The sequence below is a fragment of the Akebia trifoliata genome, chromosome 4 (genome assembly GCF_017979445.1).
Source record: "Akebia trifoliata isolate Shusen 1 chromosome 4, ASM1797944v1, whole genome shotgun sequence".
NCBI classification, from domain to species: Eukaryota; Viridiplantae; Streptophyta; class Magnoliopsida; order Ranunculales; family Lardizabalaceae; genus Akebia; species Akebia trifoliata.
Genome location: NC_141378.1, coordinates 35,857,682 through 35,876,058, shown reverse-complemented (window position 1 = coordinate 35,876,058; position 18,377 = coordinate 35,857,682). Strand labels below are relative to the sequence as shown.

The 18,377-nt window shown below is 36.9% G+C and overlaps 1 protein-coding gene and 1 pseudogene across 2 annotated transcripts in view; one reads left to right on the top strand and one right to left on the bottom strand.

Annotated features, from left to right (window-relative positions):
• Nucleotides 1-13,335, top strand: part of LOC147404811 (Protein kinase superfamily protein) — a 55,676-nt gene extending 42,341 nt beyond the window's left edge. The window contains exon 10 of one of the 2 annotated variants that reach the window (XM_086440890.1): nucleotides 12,953-13,335. The gene's annotated coding sequence lies outside the window, so the exon portion shown is untranslated. The other variant, XM_086440891.1, reaches the window with a different exon arrangement.
• LOC147404812 (subtilisin-like protease SBT3 pseudogene) lies at nucleotides 8,600-13,313 on the bottom strand (annotated as a pseudogene).
• Nucleotides 13,336-18,377: the final 5,042 nt, after the last annotated feature.

Genomic DNA, 18,377 nt, shown 5'->3' with positions numbered 1-18,377 from the left:
GGTGGAAGTCAAGGAAAAGTTAAATGAGCCTGTAGAACTGAGATAAAAGGAAACAATGTATAATGCACAAGTGAGTAAAAGTTAGGACGAAGAGTAAAAGTAGTGATCCAAGGACAATTTGTTTGTCAATTCCCCACACAATTGACCTCTATATATTCAAGTGGTTATGGGGATTGTGTTTGTGAAACTTGCTTGAGTTGATATGGGAGTACTGTGAATACACTACCCTTGTCTATGCTCAAGTTGTTGGGGATACCGAGCAGTAGAATCATGGGGGAAGGAACATAGATCATCTAGGGTGTAGAAAAATGCTGCAACAATCATGTGGAATACTGCTTTTTTTGAGGAATTGGATGTCGTACACACATTTTGTGCAATGAACGCGACAACTTCTTGCCATATTTTGTTGGGCAAATGATGGTTCCGTTGACATGCAGGTGTTGCCTCCTCAATTTAATATTCAATAGAAGGGTAATAATGGGTAATTTAAGTAGTTGAAAACCTTTCACAACGTGGGAAACTAATTGTGTTGATGCTAAGTTCTACCTCCCAAATGGTACTGTTGATGAATAAAAAACATTGGATCAAGGAATTGAAATTTCCATTACATTAAAGTAAGTGAAAAAGATATTCTAGAGTGGGACAACAACAATCTTTTGGGCCAAAGAAGATTCTTCTGAAGAGGATGAAAAAATAGAACTTCAAGCCTAGCCAATTTTTGATAAGAAATTTGCTATGTACTAATTAGTTGACTTAATAAAAAACAATCTATTTGTTCGTTCATGTTGGTATTTTCTTTCGTTATAACCTTTTTTGAGAAGGTTTTTCCTGATAGATCTGTGAATAAAAAAGTTGTTTTGAGATTGGTGTGTTACTTGTTTTCGAGTCTTCTTGCTTGATTATTGAAAATGTTTGGAAAATAAAAAATGATTGTTTTCAAAAAACAAAAATACCTGTAATGTTGCTAAAATTTTATATGTTTGGCAAACATTATGTGATAAATGGAACTCTTGGCATCGCTCGACTAAGGATATCTTGATGGTGTTAGGGGGGGATTCAAACCCTCGGTATTGCTTGACTAAGAGTCGTCTTGATGGTAATGAAGGGAATTTGAGTTTTGAGATGCTCAGAATGTTTAACAAAGTTTGGTGGCATCTTGTGGAGGTTGATTTTATGATAAATCATCATCGATCACGATTTCATTATTAAATCTACAAAATAATGGAGAAAATATAGAAAAATAAACGACACAAGGGTTTTTTACGTGGTTTGGCAACGTGCCTACGTCCATAGGCTCGGGGGGCCGTTCCACTATAAATCTCACGGTTACACAATCTCCTCTCCTCGGTCTCCCCCCTTCTTCCTCTTCCTCTCGATCTTTTCCTCCTTCTTTACAATGGCTTCAAGCCTTTAAATAGAAAAACCTACAAATAAATGTTAACCCTAGTTAAATTACAATTACCCATTTTACCCTTATATAAATAACTTAATTACCTCTAAGGGAAGAATCCTCCAAAATTGGGATTTTTCCCTAATTACATAGAATTTTACTCAAGCCTTGTCACGTGTCTGCCTCGAGATGCGTGTTGATGGTGTGAATGAACGGTCAAGTTTCACATTGCCCCCTCTCAAAGGTGGAGATTGATGTACTAAGATCCGCCTTCGAGAATTTTGTTGTTTCTGACAATCTTTCCTAAATGAGCACCATTCCGTATTTTCGAAGTAGTATGATTCTTGAGCTCTCGAGCTTATCTTCTTCCTGTAGATTAGATTAGATCCCAAAATGATCCAAGATTTTTTGTCTAATAAAAAACTAACCTGGTGTTCGAGTTTGGTTCCATTGGTGGAACCGAGTCTTTTTTATGTGCTGACCGACCAATAAAGAGGTCGGATTTCCTCAATGAACCAAGCCTAAACCTTCTTAAATCTACTCAACCTTAAGAGTAGGGTTTAATTTCCTCCTTGAATCGAGTTGCCTTACTTATGCATTCTAGCTTTGTTCTTTCGTCAGAACAAGACTATGTTCTCTTACTGACTCGAGCTACCTTACTTAACCATTTTAACCATGTTCAACCAACATAATAAGGTTCGGTTCTCTTGATGAGCCGAACTTAAAGACTTAAACCTTCTTGAATCTGCTCAACCTTAAGAATAGTGTTCGGTTCACTCAATGACCTGAGTCTTGACCTTTTTTGAACCTACCCTACCTCATATAAGTAGGGTTCGGTTCCCTTAATGAACTTAGTCTTAACCTTCTTGAACCTACCCAATCTCATATGAGTAGGGCTCGGATCCCTCAATGAACCAAGATTTAACCTTATTGAACCTACCCAACCTTATTAGTAGGGTTTGGTTCCCTCAATGAACCGAATCTTAATCTTCTTGAACCTACCCAACCTTAAGGGTAGGGCTCGATTCCCTCAATGGATTGAGTCTTAATCTTCTTGAACCTACTCAATCTCATGAATAGGGTTCGGTTCCCTCAATGAACGGAGACTTTAACCTTCTTCAACCTACTCAACCTCATGAGTAGGGTTTGGTTTCCTTGGTGAATCGATACTTTTATTTTCTTGAACCTACTCAATCTCATGAATAGGGCTTGATTTCCTCAATGTGTCAAGTTTTAACCTTTTTGAACCTACTCAACCTCATGAGTAGGGCTCGATTCCCTTAATGAACCAAGAATGTAACCTTCTTGGACCTACTCAACCTCATGAGTAGGGCTCGATTCCCTCAATGAATCGATGCCTAACCTTTTTGAATCTACTCAACCTCACGAGTAGGGTTTGGTTCCATCAATGAACCGAGATTTTAACCTTCTTGAACCTACTCAACCTCATGAGTAGGGCTTGGTTCCCTCAATGAACTGAATCTTAACCATTTTGAACCTAATCAACGTTAAGAGTAGGGTTCGATTCCTTCAATGAATCGAACCTAAAAACTTAGTCTTTTTTTAACATGTTTAACCAACCAAAACATGTCTCACTTCCTTTAATGAACCAAGCTACCTTTACGATTTTAATCATGTTAGACCCAAAATAACAGGGTTCGGTTCCCTCAATGAATCGAACTAGCTTTCGATTGTACGAAATAAACCAAAGATAATCATCTTTAGTGTTAATATAAGCCCACATAAAAGCATTTAAAGCAGAATCCCTTTGCCTCATGAAATCTGATAACATAACATAGATCTCCTACTAGAAATTTAAATAAATCCTTCTACATATTAAAATCCTACTTATAAAACCTTTTTAAGTATGCCCAAGTCCTAGTCCCTGACTAATCATACTTAGATCGAGCCCCCATGTGTAAATTTACTGTTTTATACTACAGACTACGGTTACATTGAACCCCCAAGTGTATCATTTAACTCAGTGACTCAGATTTCCATCTTGTGCACCGATCACCAAAGGAGTCAGATTTCTATCTTGTGTACCGACCTACTAACAACTTAGGTCGGGACTCCTTTTTACGTACCTGATCAACAATGTGGTTGGATTCACTTTTGTGCACCCCTCAAAGTTCTTAAAATTATATTTGGGTCAAGCCCCCAAGTATGAATTAACCGTTTTACCTTACTATCTGGGTTTGCACTGAGCCCTTGTGTATACCTTTTATCTTGGTGGGTCAGAATAATGGACTGAACCTCTTACCTCAACGGAGTCCCTAAACTCAGGGCACGAGGTTAGCCCCCATACTCCTTTTAAATTGAGCTAACTCAAGTAAGAGATTGGGTCATGCAGGACCCTTATTATGAACTTGAACTAAGCCCTCAAACATACAACAATGGATTATAAACTGAGTTATAAATTGAGCTACTTAACCCAACGGAGTCTGTAGACTCGACCTAGTTGGGCATAGAATTAGCCCCCAAATTTTCCTTTATGCCGAGTTGGTAACAAATTATGTCAATCAGGACCCTTATTATGGGCGTGACCTAAGTCCCTTGAGCAATATAATCGCTCGGCACTATAGTTGGTCCCCTAACCTTATTTGTAAAGCTGACCCAACTAACAAATTGGGTCACCGTGATTAAGCCCCAAAATAATTTATTGGCTCGGTGTGATTTGGTGGGAATTGGGGGTCCCCAATAAATCGAATCAGACAAATGTCCCCTTTTTTACTTTTTTGTTTCCTTATACAAGAGTGGATTTTAATATATATCAAATATTGATTTGTATGTAACACTTGATCATCCTTCTTATGTCAATCCATATACCTTTAACTAAAGAATTTAATTTTGCACATCCAAGATTGATATGAATGTGAGCCACCTAAATATATTTTTTCGGTTTATCGTGGAGCCTTTATCCATAAGGTTTAGTTCCACACAAATCATCTCTATGGCCTACACATCCAAACCAAATTTTATGTCCCTGTTTTTTTATTGTATTTGTACTTATTACCTTTTCAAAACATGAAAAAAAGTTCTCATACATCAAGATTGATGTATGAGCCAAACATTAAATTTAACCTTTATACATACCTTTTAAGCTTTGTAGGTTTCTTATTGTGCAACCAACTGATCCACGATTCCACATCATGAGATATTTGCCTCCCTTTAGAGTTGACGTGACATGGTCCATCAATAGGAACTGTGACATGTCATCTCCACCTAATATGAACTTTCGATACAACGCCCTGTTTTGCGTTTTTAACAATTGATGTATCGTCCTTCGTTAAGCCTCATGTACCCCAATGGATGACAACATCCCTTAGTAGATCGTGTGCACCTTAGCAAATCGTGTGAATTTGTAACACTGAATTTCCTTCTAGATTTAAGAGAAATCATAGAATTTTTTCTTCGGCAAGTGCAAGAAATCTCCTTACTCCTCAGTTCCATCTGACTTTCTCTTCATCTACAACAATTGTAAAACCAAAGGCCTTTTAGTACAGAGATATCTGAACCTCTCAGTAGAAAATCTCTCCAACTAGAGCTTTAAGAACACTGGATTTACCATTGCTTTGGCTCCCAACAACAACTACTTGAAGTAATTCTATTGTCGAAGAACTCCCAAGTTGAGCGAAGATGTCTTGGAGTTTGTTCACCATTAGAATAACAGAATGACCTAGGGGAACATAACTTGATGAACTTTGAGGAGTAGAAGTTGATTCGTCCACCATGAATTCTTCGAAGAACAAAGTTCAATTGTAGGTATAGAGAGGAAGAGATCAGAGAAACCCCCTTCATTTTTCTTTAATTTTTTTCAAAACTCCACACCCCCCCCCCTTTCCTGTTTGTTATCACACATCATGTGTAAACCCCCCTTTTTCTTTTCCACAATTTCACCACAATCTCCCCATGGCTCCTATGACTTTTACTTCACATGGAAGATCTCTTCTTTCTTTTTTATTTACTTTTCCTTGTTGCCTATCCCTTGGTTCTTGCACTGTTGACCATGTGTACGTCGTGTCCCTTATTCCTTTCCCACGGACGATGCCAATTGTGGAGGTTGATTTTGTAATAAATCGACCTCAATCTTGATGTCATCATTAAATCCACAAAATAATAGGGAAAATATGGAAAAATAAACAACACAAGGGTTTTTTACTTGGTTCGGTAAACCTGCCTACGTTCACGGGTTCGGGGAGCCATTCCACTATAAATCTCACGGTTACATGACCTCTTCTTTTTTGTCTCCCCCCTTCCTCCTCTTTTCCTCCCTCTTTACAATGGCCTTGAGGCCTTTAAATAGAAAAAACCCTAAAGAGAAATCCTAACCCTAGTTAAATTACAACATAGAATTCTACACAAACCTTGCCACGTGCCTGCCTTGGGAGGTGTGTTGATGGTGCGAATGAACAGTCCAGTTGGGAGATGATTTTATCTCTCCACACGTCTCATCGTAGAAAATGATTGTTTGAATGCTCAAAATGTCCATCAAAGTTTGGTGACACTTCAACTTAAAATGAAAGATTTGGTGTTGCTAATGTTAAACAAAGTTTGGTGGCACCTTTAAAAATATTCAGTACTTGGAATGTCTGTCAAGGCTGGTGGTACCTTGTCAATGAAAATTAAAAGGTTGAAATACCCAGAGTGTCCTATAAAGATTTTATCAACTGTAATGCATTTGTACTAAAATTATTAGTATTGGAAAATTTCAAATATAAAATGATGTTGGGAAAGTCATGAATTATGTCTAGATGAATAATGCTTGTGATTTTTTGAGTTCGTAGTCCTTATATGGATTCTTGTCTTGTAAATGATCATCTTTTTTAACTTTCATATGCTTACATTGTGAATATTTGTTTGCTTGTTTTGATGTTTCGAGTTTGTGTGTTTTTGGAAAACGAAATTCGTAAATACCAAATTATGGTCATGTAGACAAATGGAATGGGAATATGATTACGGATTACCAAATGAAGTATATGCTTGTGATCTAGACTTGGTGAAAGCTGAGTTCGATAGAAGTGTAGAAATTCTACTAGCATGAATGTGTGATATTGCTTCAGTAACTGAAACCTTTGTGGAAGTTAATTTGGGAAAGGAATGAGAAAACATTATCACATATTTTGTATCTTCCTTAACATGAGAAGAGAAAGAGAAACATATCAGTTTGCTGCATGAATGTGTCGATGTTTTCACTTGGAGCTATGATGAAATACATGGTTCATGTTTTCACTTGGATCATGAATGTGTCGATGTTTTCACTTGGAACTATGATGAAATACATGGTTCGTTGATAGACATCGCATTGCATAAGCTTTTTGTTTACCCTTATTTTTGGCCAGTCAAACAAAGCACAAAGGGAGTTCAAGAATGAAATGGAGATTCATGTCAGGAAAGAGGTTGAGAAGTTGATTAAGGCAAAATTCATCAGAGAGGGACAGTATCAGAGTGGTTGGCTAATTTGTGCACTTAAGTAGAAGAATGGCCAAATCCGTACTAATTAAGGCGATATCTTCTAAAGGTATCGTCCTAAAAGTCCTACTATACCATCAGTCCAAGAGCAGGTTGACAAAAAGGCAGATGAGACATCAACTTCCGAAGATAGTGTGCCTCTAGTTCTAGAATTAGCGTAGGCAAAAGATCATGAAGTGGACAACACGTCCTCCTTCTATGTTTTTGTTAAATTTATACTTAACAAAATAAAAATGAAGTGGTTAGCACGTCAAAGGAGCCCAAGAAAGATCTTTTGAAGTCAACATCTACAACTTTTGTCTATTATGCAGCTGTATTATTACTACCTCATGTCGACTTAATCATTCAAACGGGTACATTGGAGGCTTTGCCTACATAGAAGATCACAATTTGAATTTCATGGTTCAACATGGTATCAAGACATGCGGACGAATATTCACCCATATGGACAAGCCCCAAATTTTTATGATCATCCTTGAGCATTTCAAAACTTAATTTCTCAAACTAGGGGAGAATTGATGGAGTCATCAAATATCACGGGTCATTATTTAGTAGATTTGTAGCCTATTAGTGGGTTGGACGGATTTTAGGGATATAAGAGTTTTCTTTTTATTTGTTTCAGGTTACTTTAAAATTTTGATTTGAGTCTTAAGTATTATTCACATCATTTTTGTTTAGGTCTTAATTTTAGCGGTTAAAACTTGTCGTATGTGATTGATTTTCGTGTCATTTAAAATGCTATTCAGTTAAAATGATGATTAAGTATTAGTTTTACTTAAGATTTTCATCTCAAGGCCAAAAATGTCAATGTTAAATCATATTAGGATTAAGATTTTGAGTCTAATATGTAAGAGTCTATATATATGGTTATTGTGATTCATTCTAAACAATTTATTGAATAAAAAAAATTATAGCTCTCTTCTTGAGAGATCTCTTGTTATTGATATGGTGTAAGGCCATCTTGAAGTGATGCCAAGGTAATTTTTGTATCTTTTATGTTTTCTTTTTCTTCATCTTCTCCATCTTTCACACTTACTTTTTTGTTTTCATCCATCAAGAAACCATTAATAATACTCTATGCCCATCAAGAAAACACCCAAATACATATAAAACCTATTCTGACTCTTTAAAACCTCATATCTGAAATGCACAATTCAATCCACAACCTACAAACCATATTTCCATCAAACCTAACCTTATTGCATACCCCTAACCTAATTATAATATCCTATTGCAAAATATCTTAATTGCAAAACTTTACATTTCATATATCCAAATGGCCTGTGAAACCTTTTAGAATGCCAATAAAATCTTTTGGCTCTGAAAGGTTGAAACCTTTTCTTGAAACCCCTTTCTATGAGTTTTCTTTTTCTTCACCACCTAATTAGCCTTTCCACCATGTTTCGTAAGTAGAACAGACCTATAATTCATACAATTTAGGTTGCCCAACATCTGGAATTTCCATTCAAAAGAATGAATCCACCTTCGTAACCTGAATATCTAACCCAATAGAATAACTCAAAATTCCTTCTTATCTTTCAAAAAAAAAAGGTTCCTTCTTCAACTCTATTTACATCAGAATTAAAGGATTCCATCCTAATTTTTTGACTCTCTAACCCTCTTTCTCCTAATTCTAATTTAGCTAACAGTTGAAAACTGTATTGCAATTCAACTACTTTAAAACTTCTCTTATATCAACACAATTATATTAATTAGCAGGATAAAATGTTAATTCAATTAGGCTGAAATTGCTACAACTGGACTTGATACAATGTGGTTATATTGATCAACCCATTTGAGATAACCATAGGTCAAGCTTGAAGCTTCTCTGTCAATCTCTATGGTCACTACAAACCCTTGCTTCTGGTCCTTAGCAGTGAATGTGAGAGTATCAGGCTCTGTTCGAATTTTCATTCCACTCGAGACCTCCAAAACTGCTCGGTAAATAGAATCGTATTCTCCAATATTAGTTACAACCCTGCTGAAATTTTTTACTAATGAAAAGTTGGTTGCTTTGGGAAACGTTGCGATGAAGGATGGGTAATTAAGTTCAGGAGGAATTTCACGGCAACCCCATTGACTTCTTCTGATAATAGCACTCATCTGTTTGCTATTGTATCTGAGGCTACATAGGAACTCAACATAGTCTTGGAAGTCCATGTCGTAGATGAGCCCAGGGTCCATGGCGTTATTAGGGTTGATATGGCCAGCACCGAAGTCTAGAGGCGTGGCAGGAAAACCAGTCCATTGATCCCTAATAGTTGAGTATGTGTTGTCAATGGCTTTTGCAGTAGTCATGATTGCTGAACGGATGGCTGCTGGGCTCCAATCTGAGTGGGCGGCCCTCAGCAGTGCTGCCACACCGGCAACATGAGGTGCCGCCATTGATGTTCCGGAATATAGAGCATAATCAGTCACTAAGTTATACAAACCCATTTCCATAAATGGCCTATTGGGGGCAACTGCTGCAAGTATGTCCTCTCCGGGAGCTAATATGTCGGGTTTTAGAACACTCGGGCTAATCGGATCTGGACCTCTGGAAGAAAAATAGGCTACTTGAGGTGCCGGTTTTATACCCAGTTTCGTTATCACAAACTTCATCTCTTTCACGGTTGCATTAGTATTACTCATGACATACTTTTGCACTTTAGCACCATTTTTGGTTTGTAAAACCAGGCCAGGAATGGAGTAATCCTCCGGGTCGAGAATCAATTTATCTGTATAGAAAATACCCGCTAGTGCACCAGCTCTCTCAATCTCTGACATCTGTCCCAGAATGTCAACTTTCCCGTTATCACACAGGACTACCTTTCCAGTGACCTCGTTCGGATCCAAAGAAGAGAAGCTACATGTGGCTTTGCTTACATTGCCTTTCCCGTAGTACAACGGTGCATTGGTAATGTAAATGCTCTCCGGAAAGTAGGATGTTCCTTCTATGGTAAAACCATTGTCAAGTGTCAATGTCCCTACAAAAGTCCGATCAATAGTACCCGCTCCAACTGTCAGGATCCATGGAGCTCCATTGTAGGTACTGTTTCGACCTGGTCCATCATTGCCTGCTGCACATACGACAACAATCCCTTTCTCAATGGCCGAAAGTGAAGCAATCGCAATAACGTCGTTGAAGTATGGTGTCTGGTCAAAGCCAAGAGATAATGACATGATGTCGACACCATCGGCAATGGCTTGATCCATTCCAGCTAGCACATCGCTTGATGCACTCTCGAGACTGTCTGTTGCCCATAAGACCTTGTACATGGCAACATGTGCACGTGGGGCGACTCCTCGTACTGTGCCTGTGGCATATCCAAAGTGGCCTACACCAAGAACGTAATTACCGGCAGCCGTAGATGCTGTGTGGGTCCCATGTCCCTCGAAGTCTCTTGCCGAGTCGTAATCCCAATCCTTAGATATGTTGATACCGGCAGCTTGGAGTCCTTTGCTGAAGGATCGAGCTCCAATGAGCTTATGGTTGCATAGAGAAGGACTGAATGCCGTTCCGTTCTCACACTTGCCTTTCCATCTATCTGGTACACGTGACATTCCCGTGTCCCTAAAGCTGTTGCTTTCTGGCCAAATGCCCGTGTCAATTATCCCAATTATAACATCTTTTCCATACGAAGCAGTAGGCCATAAGCCAGAGCCATGTTTCAAGCCAAGGAAACTAGTGGTGTGGGTGGTGAAGAGCTTTCCATAAGACTCAGGGTATGTGGCACGATGAGCTGGCATTTTCTCAAGCTCGGATAGCTGAGAGGGTGTTAGCCTAACACTGAAGCCATGCATGACATGGCTGTAGGAGTATAACAATGATTCTTCGTCAAAGTTGACATGAGAAGATGAAAGTGATGCTAGGATAGATCGGTGCCACGACTCATGCGTGGAGAATGACGTGGGTTTGTTGGAGTGGTCCATGTGGATGATATACGTTTGGCGCTCCTCCAATGTTGACATGGTAGCATTGCCTGCCATAAGTATTAGTAGTAACCATAGATGGTGCGAGAAGATACAGGAGGAACCCTTAATTAAAATCTTCATGATTCAGGAAATTTGTGAAGAACAAGATTTAAAAGAAGTATTTATAATTGCTAAGGTTAGGATAAATGATTCATTCTTTGTTAATTATTCAGCGTTAACTACTAATCCCATCATTTTCCTGGCGATTTTTTCCATAATGAGGGTTCATGTTGGACAAAATATGTTCTGTTAAAGAAATGGTTTTTGTATTGGTTCTTTTGTTGTTATATAGAACATTATGATTCTTTTGCCTGTTTTTTTAGGCTCTATTTCTTGTTTACAGCATAAGACTGCAGACCGGCCAACCTATTATTCAATTTTTTTTTTTAGTGTTTGTTTATAAAGCATTAGCCTGAAAGTGATAAACTGGGAGCCATCTGTGTCTGTAGCTACACTGTACCAACCAACAATCAATTATTGTATCGTTACATCCAAATCAATTATTGTATCATTACATCCCAATCAATATATTTTTCTCCAATAGGATTCTCTATCGTAAACGATTCCTTTTTATACCATACAGGCGATCTCAAACTGCTGATTTATAAAGTTACACATCAACTTCAAGCCATCTCAACACCAGACACTTTCTTATTGAAATTGCCGTTCAAGTTTAATATCTAATCGGAATGTCAACATGCTCTGATTGGTTTGATTATTTATAAGAAATTTTTTATAATCATCTTAGGGTCTTCAGTAAATCTTACTCCTATACAATGCACATGATCCCTGATGCATTGGTCCAGTCCTTCGGTTTGAGGGGGCATGGACCAACACTCAAGCTAAACAGACAGTTCTAATGGATCAATGTGGATCAATGAATGGACATTTTTACCAGTTTCTCTCAGGGTAATTTAGTAAAACCCCTCTGAGAAATTGGCGACATTAGGTTTACCCCCCCTGAAAAATGCAAGATTTGGTTGACCCCCTTAATGTTCCATTTTTCTATGATTTAACCGCGAAATTTTATGCAGACCCTCCTCTGGGTTTAATACATGCACACTCTGCATACAAGAATAATCACCATCAATGAACCCTAACATCAAAAGATTTGGGGTCTGTTGAATAAATCCTGTCCCTCCGTTCAAGTCCACCTAGAATCATGTCTTCTGGTGTTGCAAGGGTGTTCTCTACCTCAATCCATGTTCTTTGAGGGCCTTCCACTTGCTCTTTTAGAACCGTCTACTTGCACATTCCTTGTCATTGGAGCTGTAATCAGCTCTCAGTGAACGTCATCAAACCATCTCGATTGACTTTTGCGTTGTTTGTCAGGCATAATATTATATTGCATACACATACAACATATATACATGCACACAGAAGGCCATTATGATGATTTCCATCCATTTAGGAGGCCTTTCAACTTTTTAACGATAATTTTTGTAATATGGGCTTTTCATCAAAGATGCTTTGTTATTTAGAGTTTTAATTTTTCTTCAGTTAGAATTATGAGTTTTTATTTTTCATTTTGTTCTTCACTAATGGATTTGATCACAGTTTTATATGGTAGTGTTTACATGGTTGTTCAAATTTCGACTTTCAGAACATATTTTATACTTCATAATAGCAACTATGTTTTCCAGTAACAAATATAAATTTACTAACTAGAATGGTTGAAGGAAACATTATTCTCTTGACAATGAGGTTGGTGGTGGGCTAATTTTTTATTTTTTATTTTTTTTATATGCTTACTAGTTACTATAGACCCATGCTTCAAGTTTCTTACTACCCTTGGTATAGTTACGCTCAAGTCTAGTATTGTATGACTAACTTGAAGATGTTTAAATTTTAGGATTCTACTCTCATCTTATAGATTTACCAATTCAATAGTTTGTTGAGATATAGTTGAGTTCTTAAATGTTGAGATTTAATGATCAACTCACTTCTCTCTCTATCCAACAACTCTTGTTTGCTAGACCACTACGAATGGATGATTCAAATTTAACTTTCAAGTCTTCTAACTCAATCCCTAAGAAATGTTTTACTACAACTGCTTATTTATGAAGATCCATTAATCTCTCATTTTTTTACCTTTTTCTAAACCATGTTTCTTAATGTGTGCGACATGATTCACAGACAACTGATCGAAGGCAGATTGGAGTTCCAAGTCATCTTGAATGCCTTCCTCGTTCTTATCATTAGAAGAGGATGCTACTTGAGGAGAAGATTGTTTTATCAATATCTTTTCATCTTCAACTTTATCCACATCAGGGATGGAAACCATGGTGGATGCCATATAGATCATGAAGGTGTTATAGTCTTCAAAATTTGAAGAAGTTTGTTTCTCACCTTCTAACTCATCTGAGTCATCCCACGTGGTTTTTGCAGCCAATTTTTCTTGGTACCTAGATTTTTTAAAATCAGTTGTTCTACGCTTTGAGGGACTAGTTGTGATAAAATTGGCCAATGCCTCCACAGTTATAACCTTCAATATCATCCTTTGACTTATACGGAGGTTTACCAATGGGTTGTCTTTCGTCACCAGGATTACTCATTTTACTGAAGCTATGTGATCCTTTCTTTTTACGGACAAAATTTGTCCCTATCAAAGTCATGTACTCAACATCTAGGTCACTCACCATTTTCATTAAGGATAGTTTACTACTAATTTGGGAGGAGAAATGAGATGATATGCTATTTACCTATTTAGAGGATGGCTTTGAAGAAGAGAATCAGGATCACGTCTACCTCTTTTAGGAAGGACTATCAAGATTGAGCTCAACGATGGTGAACGAGCCAATGAGTTTTTCAACACTCATTATTTTCATATCTCGAAATAACAATCAAGGTCACATTAAAAATGAATCTCTTAGGAAGGGGCCTAAGAATTTTTGTGTAAGTTCTTCCTTCTTGAACAAACTATTCTAAAAAGTACATGAAAATACAATATTCTTTAAGTTTTACATAAAATCCTCAGACATAATTGTTTTATTCCATCCTAATATTCTCAAAATAATTTATTAATATTTGAAGTTTGAATATTTAACAACATAGGTTTCTAGGATAAGTCAAACTTGTTTTGTCGACCATCACGAGTATATTCACATAAATTTATCGTGTGATATGACCATGTAATTATATTTAAAGTTTTTAAATTATTGAAACTTTTGGTCTTCTATTGTTTGGGTGGCTCATACCCTCACTCTACTTTGTTTTATTCATCACAGCTCAAGGGAATTGATGTACATCCTAATTTTAATTTACCAATGTGCATACTTGAGCTAATAGATAGATGGGAGGTCTAGAGGATGACCAATGTCAGACTTAGACATGGTTCGAAGTCTTGGATTAACTTTAGGATGTTAAGCCTATCAAGAGTAACCTACTCTAATACCAATTAAAAATTCTGAGTTTAATACCGTGTTTAGTCCTTAGAGGGAGTGAAGGAGGGAGGGAGGGGAGGTGAATAGGATAATTATTTTTTTTTTTTTATATCTAATTTTAACTTAAATTGATTAATTTGATAATGTGTTCTAAGTCATTCACCTAGTTTCAATTTTGCACTTATGTCTCTAAAAGGCATTTAATGAAAATAAACTTAAAATTTAAGTATTCATTTAATCATGTCATTCAATAGCAGATTCAACGATTTACCTATTCGGCATTCATGGTATCACATGACATTCAAAACATTTAAGCGTAAATTGCGAAATTATAAAAACATGCACGAGACATAAGACATCTAATGGATCGATAATGTGCCTACATCCATTCTCACGGTAAGTCTCTAGTTCGCAATGTAATACTTGTTCACGTAGAATCTAAACATTTATGACATGTATATAACATAGTATTTATTTATAGTATACATTCATCTAAGTGTAAATTAATAGAGGCATTTTCACATACACGAGTCAAGCATTTTATAGTGGTTTAGTAACATGCTTGCATCCACTCCCAAGGTTTGTGTACCTAGGAACTTGGTGTTCACTATCAAAGAGGTTTATGGTTTACCTCAAACCTTTTACGTATAATTTTTATACCTAGGCTAAATTCTAGAATCTTAAGATTGAGAGAACGCATCTTCTCGAAATGTGTGAATTTTGTTCATTGAAAATTCACGAATCTATACTTTTGTTAAGAATCCTCGATTCCAATAAGAGTTTGGTTTTTTAGGGTTGAATCAAATAACTACATACATATGTTTTTAAAAATAAAAACAAAATAATGACTCAGTCAACACAAGAGATTTAGCAATCGAGTTTTGAGGTCTCGAGTCTTTGAGTCCACGTCTTCAAGTTCTTCGGTTTTTCGTGCTTTACTCCTTTCAACATCAACTCCTTGCTCCAATGGATTCTAGATAGGAGAGGGGAGAGCACAATTTTTCTAGGGATCAATTCCCACCCACAAATGAACTCAAAAGTGAGTTTTATAAATATTTGAGGGGTTTACAGAGCCTAACGGTTGAAAATATGACTATTTGGCACTTGCTGCCCACGACACCGTGAAAATTACCAAAATGCCACTCTCAGCCATTTTGGTAATAACTTTCTCCCGGAAGTTCCGATTCACAAACCGTTCGGGGATCTTGTACATCTTACTTAGTAGAAGGTCCCAAACTGTCACCAACGGGTGGGCCATGGCCTAAGGGGGTAAAATTACCAAAATACCTTTTTTACTATTTCAGGCCAAAACAAGCTCTTGAAAAGTTCGGTGATGAAATGGTTTGGAGGTGTAATAGATCTTTATTTATATAAAACCCCCAAATAATCATCAAAGGTGGAGGATGGTCTTAGGGTGGTCAAATTTCTAATGTCCTCTTTTTGATCATTTTTTCTTTCCGAAAGATCCGATGAGTGAAAGGGTAGAGGAATGGGTTTATCAAAACAATATGGGTCGACCTAACAATCATTTAAGTGTTAGGGAATGGTTTGGGTGGTCTCATTACCTTTTAGACTTTGTTCACATACATTAGAGCTTTTTGTTGAGATGCGTGAGGTTGAGTTGCTTCACCGGAATCTTCATATGTCTTCAAATGCAAATTGATCCGACACTCAATATTAGTCTCGGGATCAACAAAATATGGAACTAACATAATTAACTCCAAAGTGGCTATAGACTGCATCAATGGGATAACTAAGACGCCTTGGAGAGAAGAAAGACAGATAAAAAGAATCAAATCAAAAGCTACCCAATTTCAAAGCATAGAATTCTCTTTCTTTTATAAAGAAAGTAACCAAGTTGTTGAGTTTCTAGCATCATATCATAGTACCCCCAGGTGATATGAAAGAATTAGTCCCCCCCCCCCCCCTCCCCCCCACCCCCCCTTAATATTCAAAAAAAATAAAAATAAAATGGTGTCTGTATAAAAATAAAATGCCTATCATATCCAATCGCAAACATTTATCACAACTCATCTCCTATAGATAGGAACGGTGTCTATGTAGTACGTTTTGATCGTAGAATGAACACACTCGATTACTTGAACGGCCTAGTTAGGATTTTAAAGTGTTTTAAACTCCAATTAAAGCGTGCCACAAAGACACCGTTTCTGTTTTATAGGAACGGGACACCTGGATCTTGAGATTAATTTGGTTTGATAAACTAAACTAATTGATGGGTGTTTATTTATTTAGCGGTTGAACCTGTCTTGTCTATTGCATCATCACCCATCTACTTAACTAACCAAGCTAGTTGACACCTTCCGATTGATAGATGTTATAATTATAAAATATCAGTTTGTATTAATCACAAATAATTAAATTATTGAAAACCATTTTTAAATATAAAATATAAAAAACCTTATCGAAACTGATAAACTCGGTTGTGTTTTGCAAAGCATTCACGTTGGGATGTCGAGTGACAAAGCTCTTTTTGAGTATTCAACTAGTCTAAAACCTTTGGTACGAGAAAATGATGAAATAAATAACGCTATAACCTGAATCCACGAATGATGAGGTAAACCAAATATGGCTATAACCGTTTGGGTGAGACTAATCATACAGTCACACGTACCGCCCCCTCGGAAAGTCCTACGTGCAATTGGTCAAGTCAAGCTCAACTAACCCTGGAGGGTGGCCTCAAGGAAGTCATTGATTCGTGAGATTTGGAACACTTGACCTATCATTCCTGAGGAGCTTATCAAGGCTCGACTTGCCACTAGGCTTATCCATTGGGGTTCACATCTCGATATAGACAACAACTCAACGCCCTTTTGATTCCTTGTTCTAAGCATAGTATCCTACTTCTTGTATGAGTATAATTCAGGGAGTTAAGGGATCTGTTTGATTTAAACAAAGGGATCTGAGTCAATCATAATTAATTCTGACCTGAGATTGTTTTCGAAGATTAAGAGGGGGTTAGGTAGACCCACAACTAGAAAAAAAAAAAAAAAAAAAAGAGCTACATCCTTTCATACACGTGCCCGCTGGCATCCTTACACGAATTACCTTTACCTCTCTGGGGAGGTCCAACAACATGCTATCAGGGGAGGTGAGATAAGGGGCCACAAAATTCACAGCTCGGTTGCTTTCCCTTAGAAAAAGGTAAAATCAATAATTTCGAATTGGGGGCCAGTCTAGCCTTGATTGCCTTTAGGGATCTTTCTTCTCTCCAATGTGCTTTGGTCTCCCCATTGATGCACTCTATTACCACTTTCGAATCAGATCTGACCCTTATATGTCTTATATTTAGGCTAACCACCATATTCAGGCCCCTAAGGATGGCTTGCAACTCGTGGTAAAGAACCGACTTCCCACGCTTGTTTTCACCAAGAAAAAAGGAAAAACAAATAGATAGCTTTCATTAAAAACTCAAAAATAATAAATAGGAATTAAAAAAATAAAAAATAAAAACCTAGAACAATACAATTGGATAGCTTTTGTTATCCAAATTGAATAAAATTGATTAGTTTTTTAGTAAAAAGAATAAAAGAAGTCAATAATGTATAAACTATTTCATGATAGGAATGTAGTTTTACTTTAATTATCAAGTTCTAGATTTGAATACTTAAAATGGACTCCAATTTTAATAGTTTAATTATTGGATACCATCATCTGTTATGTTACAATATATAAACCCAATATTTTGAAAAATACTAGTAAGAATAAGATTTATAGAGAGGATTTATGCGAGTGAAAGTGTAAAAGAAATAGCTTAGAATGATGCTAGAATAAGAGGTGAGAATAGGGTATTTGTAGGAGAAAATAGATTAAAAAAAGTTAAATTTATACTCCAATAGTCAAATTTTTTTTACCATTGGAGTAGTATGCCATTGCATATTACAGTATACGATAGCATACTTTTGTGTGCCATGGCATAATGATCCAAAATCACTAAATTGCATATTCACATATGCCATGATGTCATATGCAATTTACTGATAAAAAATAGTATATGCGATTGCATATGCGCATTTGACAACACTCACTGGGATCAAAGTGGCGATAGAATCAAAAAAAAAAAAAACCCCTATAGATTTAGGTAATATCATGCCTGACCCTAGAGCAATGGTTCAGATTCGGGTGACTCACGAGAAAACACATGATCCCTGCCACAAAAA